The 14,266-nt window shown below is 54.5% G+C and overlaps 1 pseudogene; it reads right to left on the bottom strand.

Moving 5' to 3' along the window:
• Positions 1-2,650: 2,650 nt before the first annotated feature.
• Positions 2,651-12,890, bottom strand: LOC113628141 (neuropilin and tolloid-like protein 2; annotated as a pseudogene).
• Positions 12,891-14,266: the final 1,376 nt, after the last annotated feature.

Genomic DNA, 14,266 nt, shown 5'->3' on the forward strand with positions numbered 1-14,266 from the left:
GTGGGCTTGCCTAAAGCTGTGACAGGGAGAGGAGGAGTCAGCCTCCATCCCACCCTGCGTGGAAGGGTAAGAGCTAGATGCCCTTAGACTCTGCCTAGCCCAACTCCCTCCACCTCCTCAGGGAAGCTGTCCCAGCGCCACCAAGGAGGGCCACATCAACCGGGCTGCCACCGTTCCAGCTACCTCCTCTCATAGCCTGGAATCCCATAAAAGGAAAGGACATCCCTCCCTCCCTCCCTCCCTCCCTCCCTCCCTCCCTTCCTCCCTCCCTCCCTTCCTCCCTCCCTCCCTCCCTTCTTCCCTCCCTTCTTCCCTCCCTTCCTCCCTCCCTTCCTCCCTTCCTTCCTTTCTCCCTTCCTCCCTCCCTTCTTCCCTTCCTCCCCCCTTCCTCCCTTCCCCCCCCTCCCTCCCTCCCTCCCTCCCTTCCTTCATTCCATTTACTTCTAAATAAATGCAAATTTACAGAAGAATTGTCAATAAGAATAGTGTAAGACACCCATATACCCTCTAGCCACGTCGACTACTGTTAATATTTTTCCTCACTTGCTCTCCCTCTCTATATATGTATTTGCTCTGTATGTGTGCATAGTTATATGTATTTTTTTTCCTGAGCCATTTGAGAGTAAGTTGCAGATGTCATGGATAAAAGGATGGTTTCTTATCTGTTTCTGTCTCCTGGAGCCAGTGTAGGGGAGCCCAGACCATGTTGTGTGGAATGAATGGAGGCCTGGGACAGGCAATGAATGAGTCTGTATCATCTATTGGGAGCATGAGGCCTGGGAGCTGGAGAGACTTGGCCGAGGCTGCCTTGGGAGTTGGGCCTGTCCAGGGCTAGGCCTCACGTTCCTCTTGTTTTTTCTTTCCTCCAGCCTGGGAGGCAGGGAGCCATTGCCCACCAAAGTGAGCATGTGGTGTTTGCCGGGTGTGGAGCTGCAGCATATGTCTATGGAGGTGGCAGCAGGCGGGTGGGGTGGAGCTGGGAGAACAGGGATGCCCACACTGAGGCACCTGGGCACACTCGCCAGACTGGGCACTGATTGGCTCTGTTGGGTTTGAGAAGACTCAGCTCTTGGAGGCCCCAGCTGCAGTGCTGAGGCCTCAAACTCTTGCCTTTGGGACCCTCCCCACAGCCTCATGAGAGACAGGGCAGGGATGGGGGCCCTCGCTTGACAGCTGGTCCATGGTGATAGACTTAGAGAGGGAAGGATGAGGGCTCTGGTCATCCTGGACACAACTGTCCCTGACACAGGGCTGGCATTCCTTCTGGTCCCTCAGTACCCCCAAATGGGTTGGACTCCCATCTGGGACCGTCCTCCAGATGGCTGCTCTCTTCTCTCTCGTAACCCCAACCTAAAGGTTATGGTTAAAAAGTTTGGCATTAAAAAAAAAAAATCACACCTTGAAAGATTATCTGATCTCTGAGGCCCTTATGTCCTCTCTCACAGTTGAGGTCCTCCTCCTCCAGGAAGCCTTCCTGACTTCCTCAGGCTGTCTTCCACCTTACATGCCAGCTCTGTTTATTCCTTTGCTGGCTCACACTGGTGCTGTCCCCTGGGCCTAGGGCTTTGCTCGGTCATCAGCCTTTCTCCCTCCTGCTGTCCCAGGCCGGGCATGTAACTATTGTCCTATATAGGTGGATGACAGTGGCTTGGTTAGTCCTTCCTGGACATTGAGTCCCTCTGATGCCACTGTGCCCCGTACATCTGAGATTCCACAAGCTCTGGGCTGGCTGAGGTGGGGGGTGGGCAAGAGGACCCACTGGAGAGAGGTAGAAGGTTGTTTAAGACCACTGGCCTGTCAGGGCAAAGGCAGGCCTCCAGCCTGGATCTCTGACCACCTGTCCAGCACCTTCTGCTTTCTCCCCTGGAGCATGGGCAAGCCTGTCCAGGGCAGCGGCCGAGGGTCCTCCCTGCATCCCACCTGGGTGACGGCAGAACCTGCAAAACTGAGGGAAGAATGCCCCCCCCCCCCGAATTTATTAGCCCCAGCCCATCCATGTGAAAGCCTAGGGGACACGGGCTTCCTCTCACCCTGCCCATCCCCCCCGAAGAGATTTCAGCCAATTAGCACATACAGTATTTACTTAATTAGGGTAATGACATAATTAGTGTAAGTTGGGCTCCATCACATGGCTTCAACATGCAATTATGAGCCGTCAGCGGGAGGCAACATTGTGAAAATGCTCATTCAGTTTTGGTTCCAGCATGGAGGCCGCAGCAGCTGCCTCTGCTTTGGAGGCAGTGGCCGCTGTGTGCGTGAGGCGCGGTGACTGTCAGAAGCTGACAGACAGGCGAGGACAGAAGAGTCAGCAGGAGCAGAAAGGCAGTTTCCAGGGCTGATGGCATCCCTGACCAAGCCTCTCCCATCACAGATGGGCACTGCCGTCCCCACAGCCAGGGCCCTGGCTAGGCTGGTCTGGCTGAGATCAGGGGCCCGGGCAGTCTAGGCCCCTCTGCCCCCAGGTTCTCTGCCTGAAATACTACCATTTGCAGGCTGTCTCTTCTCTCTTCAGGGTTTTGATGCTCACACCAGCCACTAGCCTATTGGCCCCTCAGGGTGGCTCTTCGAGGCCACAGACTGGAAGGACTGGATTGATTACTGCTATCCTCATTGGACTTGTGGTAAACTGAGGCTTGGGGCAAGGAAGGTGTTAGATCTGATGGTGGCAGTGCTGCTGACCCAAGAGGCAGCCCAACATGGCCAGACACTCCTCGAGCCCAGGCAGCTCCCCCTCAGCTTCAGGAAGGTCTCCTGCCCCATGGCTCTTTCCCCTAGGAGGGGGCAGGGAATCACTGGGGGGCCCCCAGAGTCCTGCTCCCTCAGCCTCCTCTGCACTCCCCACCCCCTGCCTCCTTCCACAAGGCCAGGAGGTGGGGCCCTGACCTGCCTGAGACCATCCACAGCCTTCCCCTCAGTGAGTCTCACAGCTTTCCTGGGCAGGGGTCGGGGGAGTGGCGGCAGGGGGAAGGAAGTGAGGGAAGATGGGAATCAGTGCTACCATTGTAAAGATGGGCAAGCCGAGGCTCCAGGGCCTCCAAGAGGTGCTGTTAGAGCCAAAATCAGGTCCCAGCAACTCTACTTTCTGTCTGGCTGGGTCACCTGGGCGGATTCTCTCTCTCAGGCCTCAGTATCCCTGTGTGAAGGGAGAGTCTATGATTTCAGACATCCTGCCACTGTCCAGAGTCCCCAGGGAGGTACCTAAGGAATGTGACATCTTTCTTCCCTCTCTCCAAATTATGTCGTCATAGTTGTCCCTCCTCTTTCTGTCCCACCTGTGCCCTGCATGCGGGTCAGGCCCCTGCGGAGACAGCTCTGACTGGCAATTCCAACTGCCCCAGGCTGGGCCCCCTGCCCTTCTGAACTGGGGAATCTTGTCTGGGAGGCATGGGCTCTGGGGGCCATCCCAAACCTTCCCACTCAGTGGTGCCCCCTCTTATAGGCAATACCCGCAACTGGCTGGACTTGGCTTTCATCCAAGCCCCTCTCTGGGTCTGGAGGCATATGATCAAGGTGAGGCCAACTTGTTTGCTAATTGCTGACTATGGGCCAGCCACCTTGGGCCTGGTTACTGGGGTTAAATGGGGAGCGATGGGCAGGCAAAGATGAGGGTCACTACTTCCAGGGGCTCATGGTCTCAGGGTTCAGACAGACCCAGCCCCAAGGAGTGTCCTCCAAAGGGTAGGCAGAGATAAGTGCCAGGAAGAGCCAAGTTCAAACAAGCAGAGGTCCCAACCCTTTCCCTCACTGGTCAGGAGACACGGCACCTGCAGGGCCTGGGACAGGCAAGAATTTCAGTTCACAGAGGATGTACTTCAGATGGTAGGACCAGTGTGAGCAGAGGCTGGGAGGCCAGAGTAGGATGTGGGGATGTCATCTTCAGGTGTGAGGTGTTTGGGTGGGTTCTGGGGAGCTCGAGGAAGGGGCTGGGGACTCTGGCTGTTTGTGGGAGGGTCAAGGCATTCCCTCAACATCCATTCGACAAAAAGTCCTTACTATGTGCCAGGCACATGTTCTAGGCTGGAGATTCAGTAGCGACCAAGATGAAATCCTTACCCTCGTGGAACCTATACTCTAGTGGGAGTCAGGAAAATGAGAATAGTGTGGTGCACGGGCGATGCAGAAGATCCTAACAGGGCGATGTGCTAGGGCTAGGGGGGCCCTCAGCCCAGCTGAGGCAGGGTGGCCAGAATGATGGGGCTGGGAGAGGGGCGCTGTTCCCGCGGGTCTGGCTTGTGTCCCCTGGCTCACCCCCACTCGCCAACTTTCAGCTTTGAGGTTCACTCCTGGCCTGCAGGCATAACTCCTGGGTGTCCCTTCTGCAGGGAGAAGAGGTGGCTGCCACCACCAAAGCCATCCTCCTGGTCCCGGGCTCCTCCATGCCAAGCACATTAGGGGATAATTAAGTAAAAATAGGCCTTCTGACCAGTGTAGCTCATTAAGGCCTAATTAAGTTAATTAGTTCCAGGTGTGGGTGGTGAGGCTCAAGTGAGGCAGCGGCTATTTGCTGTAATTGCATTTTCACAGCCGCAGTGGTGGCAGCGGTAGCAGTGGTGGCAGAGGCGGTGGCTTCCTCTGAGGCCTGGAAGCCCGCCAGGAAGTCCAGGAGGCTGCCACTGAGCTGAGAGGAGTATGAAGCAGCAGAAGGCTGGCCCGGGACCACCCACAGAGAGCAGTAGCTGGAGTTTCAAGGTCAGCCAAGCCCAGGGAAACCTTCTGCCCTCTCAAACTTGCTTGTTCTCTGCCCAGGGGTTGGGGTTGGGGTTGGGGTTGGGGGCTGTACAAAGCCACCAACAGGCATCCCCCCTCCAGCTGAGCAGCGTGGGTGCACCGCGGCTGGACCTTTGGATTTTCTCACACCCGTGGTGGTCCCTAGGAAGACTGTAAAATGGCTTTGCTGAAAGCGAAGATGTGGCTCAGAGGCAGTGGGTGAGACCTCTAGGAATCCACCTAAATCACCCTCTCCCTTCGGCATAAGGCACCAATTCCTGTCCCTTTCTGGCAGATGTGTAGCTGTTAGAGATGCCCCCTCTCTGCAGTTCAGGGTAGGGGGGACACACAAATCTGGGGCCTGTGCAGAGGACCTGCTGGCTCAGTCAGTCTCCTGCCCTGGACATCTCCCCGAGCCCACTTCCTGCTCTGGCTTCTACACCCAGCTGACCCCGGGGACCTGCCTGTATAGGACAGCCCTCCCAGCCTTGGCCACACTCTCATTCATTCATCCATTTGTCTCTCGGTCCCTGAGCATCTCCTCTGTGTCAGGCAGCAGGGCTGGGGATGCAAGGCTGGGTGAGACAGGTTGGACCCTGCCCCATGGTGCCTTTGGTCTCTCTGAGGAGGCAGACACACACATATATATGTATATATGTTTTTTCTTTTGGTTGCACTGCATGGCTTGTGGGATTGATCCCGGGCCCTTGGCAGTGAAAGCACAGAGTCCTAACCACTGGACTGCCAGGGAATTCCCAAGGCAGACATATTAATGGTCATGGCTACACAGTTTTGTCATGGCTGTAGGAGCACGGGGGTGCTTAACCCAGACCTGGGAGGAAAGATGCCTGAGCTGCAGTGAATATGATCCAGGTGAGAAGTGGGCAGGCACCTGATTTTTACCAGGAACTAAAAGGGCCTCTCTCTGGCCAGAGGGCAGCACAAGGTGCCAAGTAGGGAGAGGGAGGGGCCATGGAGGGGTCTAAGAAGGGCTTCTGGGTAGGAGGAACTGGTAACTGCTGGCTGGGAGGCCAGGGAGGTGGTGCCCAGGGCCATGGCTGTGGATCTGGAGAAGAGGGGATTTGAGGGATGTTTAGGAGTAGAACTGATGGGGCTTGGTATGAGGGGTAGGGAAGGAAGAGCTGTCAGTTCCCTAGGGAGGGGACGTGGGAGTGGGACTGAGCTCTGAAATGTCCCCACAGGGCTGGCACTAGGATGAGGCAAGTCAAGTGCATGGGATGCAAAATTTGGGGTACTCACTCCCAGTCTTGTGTTTCCACCTGTGCCTTGTCCCTGGTCCTCTGAAACTTCTCACTAAAACATACTTTGGAAAGTGGAAACCACTCCTGGAGATGAGAAAACAGGGGGATGGTCTGGGCAGTGTGTCCCCCTCCATCCTTCAACCCCTACGTGGGAGGTGCTGCCTTCTCTGCACCCTCCAGGACTGGGGTGAGGCTAGGATGGATACCTTAGGTTCTCACATGCTTTGGACAGGTACTCTGTTTCCATCCTGATGCCTGAATAACAGGTATCCCATCCAGCTTCTCCTTGCATGCCTCTCATGACAAGTGCTCCCTGCGACCTGGATAGCCCAGTCCCTTGGCTCAGGCCATTGCACAGAATGTTTTACCCTGAGCCCAGATCTGCCTTGCACCGTGTTCTACCTAACAGTGGCCTCAGCTATGCCCTCCTACCCTCTCCCACCCCTCAGGTGGGTCTGCTGATCCCCTTTCCCAAGCTTAACATTTCTGAGCTTCGGTGTCCTCACCTGTAAAAGGGGAAACAATAATAGCCACCATCTTCCAGGGCTGGTGTGAGGATTAAATGACATGATGTATAAACCTCATGACACATTCTAGTTCCTCAGTAACAGCTTCCTAACCCATAGTGATAATAAATAACTACAGAGGCGGACATTGTCCTCCTGCTGGCATGGGCCGCCAGTGGTGCAGCCTCAGCCCAGGCCCCAACACCCACCTGATGGCCTCAGGTAGCAGACTCTGCTACCACCCCAGCACATCCAGCACAGATGCAGAGCTAGTCCCAGAGGAAGATGTTTACGGGAAGAGGAAGTGACATTTTCTTGAGATGGCCGTGCCGTGTTGAGACATGGGGTCGGGGCCCTGCTGTTTGGAATCGGTTCTCTGCTCAGTGTTCACTGCACTGCAGGAGAGCCCAAGACCCTCCCCGTGGCCCTCTGCTCGTCAAGTCTCATTCAGGGGGACCAGTGGTGGCTGAGAAGGGGGGGTGCAGACCCACCCTGACTGAGGTGTCTGCCTGGAGGTGTCTCTGGGGCACATCCCCAGACCCTGTCATGTCTGTGGAGCTGCCCTGGTGGTGGGTGTCTGTCCTGAGCCTAAGGGGCCTGCAGAGAGAGCCCTGAATCCCATGGAAGGTGGAAGACCCTACAGAAGCTCACACCAAACCCTCAAGGTTGTGCTGATCATTGTTGGGGTGCCCAGACTCCTCCCACGAGACTGGGGTGGTAAGCCTGGGGCAGGGGCTTATAGGAACTCCTGGCTCCTCTCAAAGAGGAGGACAAAAGGAAGAAAGGACAAAAGTTGCTACAGCCTAGTCTCTAAAGCCATCCTGCTCCCCTTCTGTGCCATCCCATCCCCGGAGCCAGGTCCACATCCCAGGAGCACGCTCTGCTTCTGCTCGGGGGTTCCCTGTTGAACATCACAACTTGTCTCTAGGGGATTCCTGTAGATTTAAGCAGTGGTCATGCTCTCCAACTCTTGGTGACCTGGGACTTCCAGATTCCTGTGTGAGGCGGAGAGTGCGCCACAGGGGAGGGACCACAGGTGCAAAGGCCTGGAGCAGGGTGGCAGGGTGGACACATGGGGATGCCAAGTCCTCTGGGCAGGCCAAGGTGGTGCTGGGAGTGGAGGATGTGTGATGTTTGTGGGGTGGGCATGGAGCCTGCTTTGTGCAGAGTGCGCCTTGCTTCATTCTCACCCCAGCTGTGGGTGGGAGGGCTCTCCATTACTCTCAACACCCCTTGATTTTACAGACTGGGGCTCCAGGAGGAGAAAGGGCTTGCTCACGGTCACACAGCTGGTGGGGCCAGGGCGGCCACAGCCTGCTCCCAGCCCTGTCCAATCCTGGTGGCTAGGCTCCTCCCGATGTGGGTATCAGGAGAAGGGACGACTGTGGGGCTTGATTTGTCGTTTGGCGTGGGGGCCTAATGGCTTGAGGTCCTGGATCCCCAGTAGGCCTGGCTCTTCCTCTTGCTCTCTGTGGCGTGATCCAGGCCAAGGCCCAGCTTGGCTCTGTACCTTGGTTTCCTCAGTTATACAGGGAAGTCATCAAATTGTTCAGCCATGGTGCATCAGTGGAGAGGGGTGGTCCATTTATAGATGGGAAAATGAGGCACAGGGAGGGGACAGGAGAGCCTGGGGCCCTGGTCACTCCCAGGCCTACAGACTCAGCCATGAGAGTGTGGTCAGTAGCCAAGGGAGGAAGCTGCAGGGGTTGATGGCCAGCAAACCCAGCTTTTCCAGTTTCCTTTTACGTGCCCTCCAGTCCCCTCTGCCTCGGGTTCACAACTCTACCCCAGCTGAGTGTGTCTGGAGGCAAGGCCCCTTTCTCTCCACCCCCGAATTATGGCTTGGTCACAAAAGCTGGACCATGACCAGACAAAGGGACAAGGATGAAAGTGCTGGTTGTCATGGCAACCTGGTGGGTTGCTGGGACCCAGGGGAGGGGCTTGGCTGTGTGCCTGAGCCCAGGCATCTGGACAACCTCTGAGCATGAGCCAAGGTGGCCCAGGGGCTCACAGAGATGCCCCTCCTGCTCGGGGCCCACAAGAGCCGGGTGAACAATGACAACCTCACCCCCCACGGTGGCACCTGCTCCCTGGGCCTCCCTTGGTGGCCCCATTATCCTGCACCTGCTGCCCCCCACCACACCTGCTCCCCAGCCCAGGCGTCCTCCCCAAGGCACTCCCTGCCCATCCCCAAGCCCAGCTGCCTGCTCTGAGGGCCACTCAAGAGGGCCTGTGCAACTGGGAGGGGTAGCAGGGACGGACGGCCCTGGTCAAGGGCAGGGGGTCCAGCTGACAAGCCAGCTCTGCCTTACCAGTAGCGTGTGTGTCCATGACAAGACCTCCACTCCAGGACCTCAGTCTGCTTACCTATTAAATGGGAGCAACCATTCCTGCCCTCAGGGTCTCCAAGAGTAAGTTTCCTTCTGCTTGCAAGGAGTTCTGAGGCCAGGATGTCCCCAGAGCTGGGTCAGGGTGGACAGTTGGAGAGAGAAGAGGGAAGGGGGTTGTCTTGGGTCACACTCTCAGGGCCACCTCTGTTAGACCATGTGGAGACCTGAAAGCCTCCTACACACTTAAGAGTCACTGTGTAGAGGTGGAGATGACATTTCCCAGAGGCCCATCATGGGTACAGGGGAACTGGACAGGGGACCTATCAGTGCCAGGTTCTTTTTTTTTTTTTTAATATATTTATTTATTTACTTATTTTGGGCTGCATTGGGTCTTTGTTGCTGTACATGGGCTTTCTCTAGTTGTGGCAAGTGGCGGCTACTCTTCCTTGTGGTGCGTGGGCTTCTCATTGTGGTGGCTTCTCTTGTTGCGGAGCACGGGCTCTAGGCGCGTGGGCTTCAGTAGTTGTGGCGCACGGGTTTAGTTGCTCTACGGCATGTGGGATCTTCCCAGGCCAGGGCTCGAACCCGTGTCCCCTGCATTTGCAGGCGGATTCTTAACCACTGTGCCACCAGGGAAGTCCCTTGATCAGCTTTCCACGTCAACTTAGCTTTTGGAGTAGCTTTAATCGTCCATATGCAGTCAACTGCTTGGCTGGGTTTTGTTTTTTCCTCTTGTTCTACCTGAGTAGAACACACTATTCTGTCAGCTCCTGACAGCTCAAACTGGCAATCTGGGATGGGATTTAAAATACCTCGGTAAGTAAAGTCTGGATCTGGAATAAACGAATATTTTGCTCAAAATCCCAGTCCTTCAAGTTCTTCATCAGAACTAAACTTAATCCACATGAATCTCCCTGTTGATCTAATTAATGGAGGGCTTTTCACACCACAGTAACAATCTATATATAAGTGGAGAGAAACCAAATGGCCCATCTTGAACTCCCAAGTGATCAAACCGACATTCAAATGATGGTTCTATATAATAATGTTTATCAAAGGTCAACTCTATTCTTTGACGTGGAGCAGCTTCCAAAATGTAGATGCATTCCTTGTTTGGTGGATATGAGTCAGGATAATTTGGTGAAGCAAAATGACCTCTGTTGCTGGTTCGAACCCAGATGCCACACTGGGTTGCAGGAATGTGCTTGATTCCAATATTTTGTCCATCTTGGGTCTTTTGGGCCCAGTGCCAGGTTCTTGAGTGGCTTGTTAGGAGTATCAGGGAAAGAGGACACTGGGGCAGGGACCCTCCATGAGGAAAGGATGGCCTGGGGGTCCCTGGTGATCCAACAGCCAGTTCAGGTGGGGACACTGAGATCCTAGGAACGATCTGTATCTGGCTGTCTGATACCACCTCCCCCGCAACCGGATGGTGGAATGGAGGAGGGACAAGGGGACAGGAGAAGTGGGAAGCTCCGGAGGATGCCCGTCCTGGAGAGGGAAGGAGATGCCTGTGGTCACTGGTCTTTGTGTCGTCTCCCCCTTCTAGTGTCTCCCTACACCCTGCAGGCCAGCCCCAGGTTCCCATCCTACTCTGCTGTGACCTTGGGTGAGGCCCTCTCCCCTCTTGCCACCTCAGTTTGCCGACCTGGAGTGTGGGAGCAGGTTGCCGAGGAGACTGCCAGCTCCAGCTGCCGCCCTGGGTTTTTGAACACCCCCAGGCCTTCGCCACTAACTGTGGCCCCACCTCTCTGATAATGAGGAACTCCCTCTCTTGAACAAACTTATTTTTGCTGACCGGTCAGAGTTTCTTTTTCTTTTTTTTTTAATTTTTTAAAACTGAAGTATAGTTGATTTATAGTATTGTGCCAATCTCTGCTGTACAGCAAAGTGACTCAGTTATATACATATAGACATTCTTTCTTTAAATATTCTTTTCCATTGTTTTATCACAGAATGTATATTTTTTAAAATATTTATTTATTTGGCTGCATTGGGTCTTAGTTGTAGCATGCGGGATCTTCATTGCGACATGTGGGCTTCTCTAGTTGCTATCACAGAATATTGAATATAGTTTCCTGTGCCATACAGTAGGACCTTGTTGTTTATCCATCCTATGTATAATAGTTTACATCTGCTTATCCCAAACTCCCTAGTCCTTCCCTCCCCATCTTCCCCTTGGCAACCACAAGTCTGTTCTCTATGTCTGTGAGTCTGTTTCTGTTTTGTAGATAGGTTCATTTGTGCCTTATTTTATTTTATTATAACACTAATTTATTTATAGGCTATGTCAGGTCTTAGTTGCAGCGCGTGGGCTCTTTGTTGCGGTGCATAGGCTCTCTAGTTGTGGCACGTGGGCTTAGTTGCCCCGCAGCATGTGGCATCTTAGTTTCCAGACTAGGGATCGAACTGGCATCCCCTGAATTGCAAAATGGATTCTCAACCAGTGGACCACCAGGGAAGTCCCTGTGCCCTATTTCAGAGTTCACATGTAAGTGATATCATATGGTATTTGTCCTTCTCTTTCTGACTTACTTCACTTAGTATGATAATCTCTAGTTCCATCCATGTTGCTGCAAATGGCATTATTTCATTTTTTTTATGGCTGAGTAGTATTCCATTGTGTATATGTACCACATCTTATCTGTCCGTTCATCTGTTGATGGACATTTAGGTTGTTTCCATGTTTTGCCTATTGTGAATAGTGCTGCTATGACTGTTGGAATTTCTTACACACTTCCTCCCAGAGGTCTGGCAAAGGCAAAGCTCTTGCCAAGAATGGAGGTATTTGGGGTAGGGTAACAGTCCTGGTGTACCTCAGACCATTCTGTACAGGAGGCCCAGGTTCAGGGCTGGGCAAGATTTGTGTTCTCCAATATGCAGATGGAAAAACTAAGGCCTGGCAAGAAAAGAGACTTGCCCAGTGAGTCAGCTGCAGAACCCAGGCCTCCTGCCCTGTTCATAGACCTTTTTAGAGGTGGGGAAAAAGTCAGAATGGCAGTCTGGTCCCCAGACTCAGCAAACTCAGGCTCCCAGGAAGGGTGGGATGGGGGTACCTAGTGGGTCACAAGGCTGAGATGATGAGGCCACCCACCCTGCAAAAAGATCATTCCACCGATGCTCAATGAGCTGCTTGGGGCCAAGGGGAAATCAGAGGCGCTCAGAGCCTAATTACAATAAGCAGCTTTCTGCAGCTCCTCAGGCCCCACAGAAATGTCTTGTGCAAGATATCACTGTCTTGGGGCTTGTCATCTGGAGCTTTGGCCCAGGCATTTAGGGACTGGTAGGAACTCCTCCTGGCTGCCACTCCCGGTGAGCAGACCTTAGCATCCTGGACCTTGTTCACTGGCGTGGTCTGGAATTGCAGGTCAGAGGGAGGAGGTAGGCTGGGGAAGAGGGTGTAAAGTGTGATCATGTGCAGCTGGGCAGATGTTGGTGGCCACCATCTTCAGGGTGATGGCCTGGTGTGATTGCTCTGTCTCCTCAGCATTTCCTATGGGTTCTTGCAGGAGTGATGGAGCTGGCAGGACTGTTGGGAAAAGCAGCATCCCTGGTCCCTACCACACAAGCTCATCTTTCAGTTGGGGGGATGCAGCAGTGACCATTGCATGATTGCCTGCTGAGTGGTACTGACTATGGTCCCCTGAGGAGAATGTGAGCATATTCTGTGGATTGAGGCAATCAGGGAGGGCTTCCTGAGGAGGTGTAGCTTGAGATGAGATGGAAAGTGGTAGATAAACCAAAAGAGGGAGGAGATTCTGTCTGCGAAGCTCCACATGGATGTAGGTGGGAGTGGGATTGGACTGGGGGCTGAGCATTCATGGGTGACTGGTCCTCAATCCTCCAACCCCCCAGGAACTCCTTTCCACTCTTCCTCCCTGAGCTCTGGGCTTTCAAGGTATTGTCTGTCAAGCTGACCGTGTGGATGAAAGGAGAATTAATTTGTCTCCATTTTTATTCATCAGAGAAAATGCTGTCAGAGCTGCTGAGGCCAGCTGGCCAATGGCAGAGAAGGGGAGGATCAGGGGAGGCCTGGGGAGAAGGCGTGCCTCAGACCTTGCCCGGCTCTCTCTGATACCCTCCATGCCTGTGACTTGATTTCTCTAGGCAGCAGCTCAGAGCTCCTGGCCTAGCAAACCAGAGAGAGATCCTGGGGTTCAAGAGGCCAACTGGGGGCAGGTGGAGAGCGGGTAGCTCCAGCCACCCTGTCTGAATGCCTGTCGCCCTCCATTCTGGCTTGTCGGCCACGTGAAGGGCCCATTCTGCTGCCTGTTCACACAAGGCTTTCATCTCTGCAGCTAGTAAAGCATTCCTCCGGGCCTCAGTGCTGCCAGCAGGAAGGCACAGGGGAGAGGGGAGCCCAGGCCTGCCATGCCCCTCAGACCCCTGGTCCAAAGGCATGGGCCTGGGCCAGGGTGCCCTAAGCAGCCTGTCTGCCCAAGTCGTCCCCCACCCCACCCCCCACCCCGCCGCCAACTCTTTCAGGAAGCCAGTTTCTCCCCATTTCAACAAGAGCAAGACTGGCCTCCCAGCTCATATAGGGCAAAAGACTGCCCTCCCACCACAGGAGGGGTAGGAGCCCAGGGTGAGGTCATGGCTCAGCCCCCTTGTTCCTCTCCCAGGGAACAGGTAGGCATGGTGACTTCTAGGGCAGGGCAGGAAGATCAAAGCCTGCATGCCCTGCCATTGCAGAAGATGGCATTTGAAAGTAGGCACTTGAGACTCAGGAGAGTGGGGACTGACCCACAGTCCCCTGCTGAGGAAGGAGGCAGTCACATCCACTGTCACACCTGTAGAGGGGCAAGGTGGAGCTGGCAGGGCTGCTGGGGAAAGCAGCACCCACTGGTCCCTGCCACTCAAGCCCACCTCCAGTTGAGGGACACAGCAGTAACCATTGCGAAGTAGAGGATGAGTGACTCTGTAAGCTAGATCTCCTGAGAGTGGACCCTTTCCACAGTGGCCTGTCCATCTGTCCAGAAGCCATGGTGCCTGTGATGTCACCAACCCGCTGTGTTGCTTGGCAACTTTCCAGGATTAGTGCTCTGCCCCTGTCATCCCTGACGTCCGGCCATGGGCTGATGTTGCCTTGGCAACTGGATGGGTACTGCAGCTGTTTGGACAGCTGTACCCAGTGTGGGAAGTGGCAGGCAAAGGAGGGGAAGCAGGTGCCTCTCCACAGGCTGATTGGGGTACACAGCCTATCTCCAGACCTATAGAGGAGCCAAGCTGCCCAAAACAGGGCTTTGGGGGTCTCTATCCCCTCGAAGAGCTGTGGCCATTCTTGCCTTCAATCCCCCTCATACTCTTTCCTTCCTTCTGCTATGGTCACCAAGTACCTATTGTGTGAATGCCAACAAGAAAAGCAAAGTAAACTATGGTTCAGGCTCAGGAAAGGTTTTATCAGCATTGGGCCTTGAAGGATGAATAGGAGTTGGCCAGGAGTGGGAGTTGGTGGAGAGAG

The sequence above is a fragment of the Aethalodelphis obliquidens genome, unplaced genomic scaffold (assembly GCF_003676395.1).
Source record: "Aethalodelphis obliquidens isolate GAN/ISIS:26980383/991018 unplaced genomic scaffold, ASM367639v1 scaffold22, whole genome shotgun sequence".
In the NCBI taxonomy this organism is placed as follows: domain Eukaryota; kingdom Metazoa; phylum Chordata; class Mammalia; order Artiodactyla; family Delphinidae; genus Aethalodelphis; species Aethalodelphis obliquidens.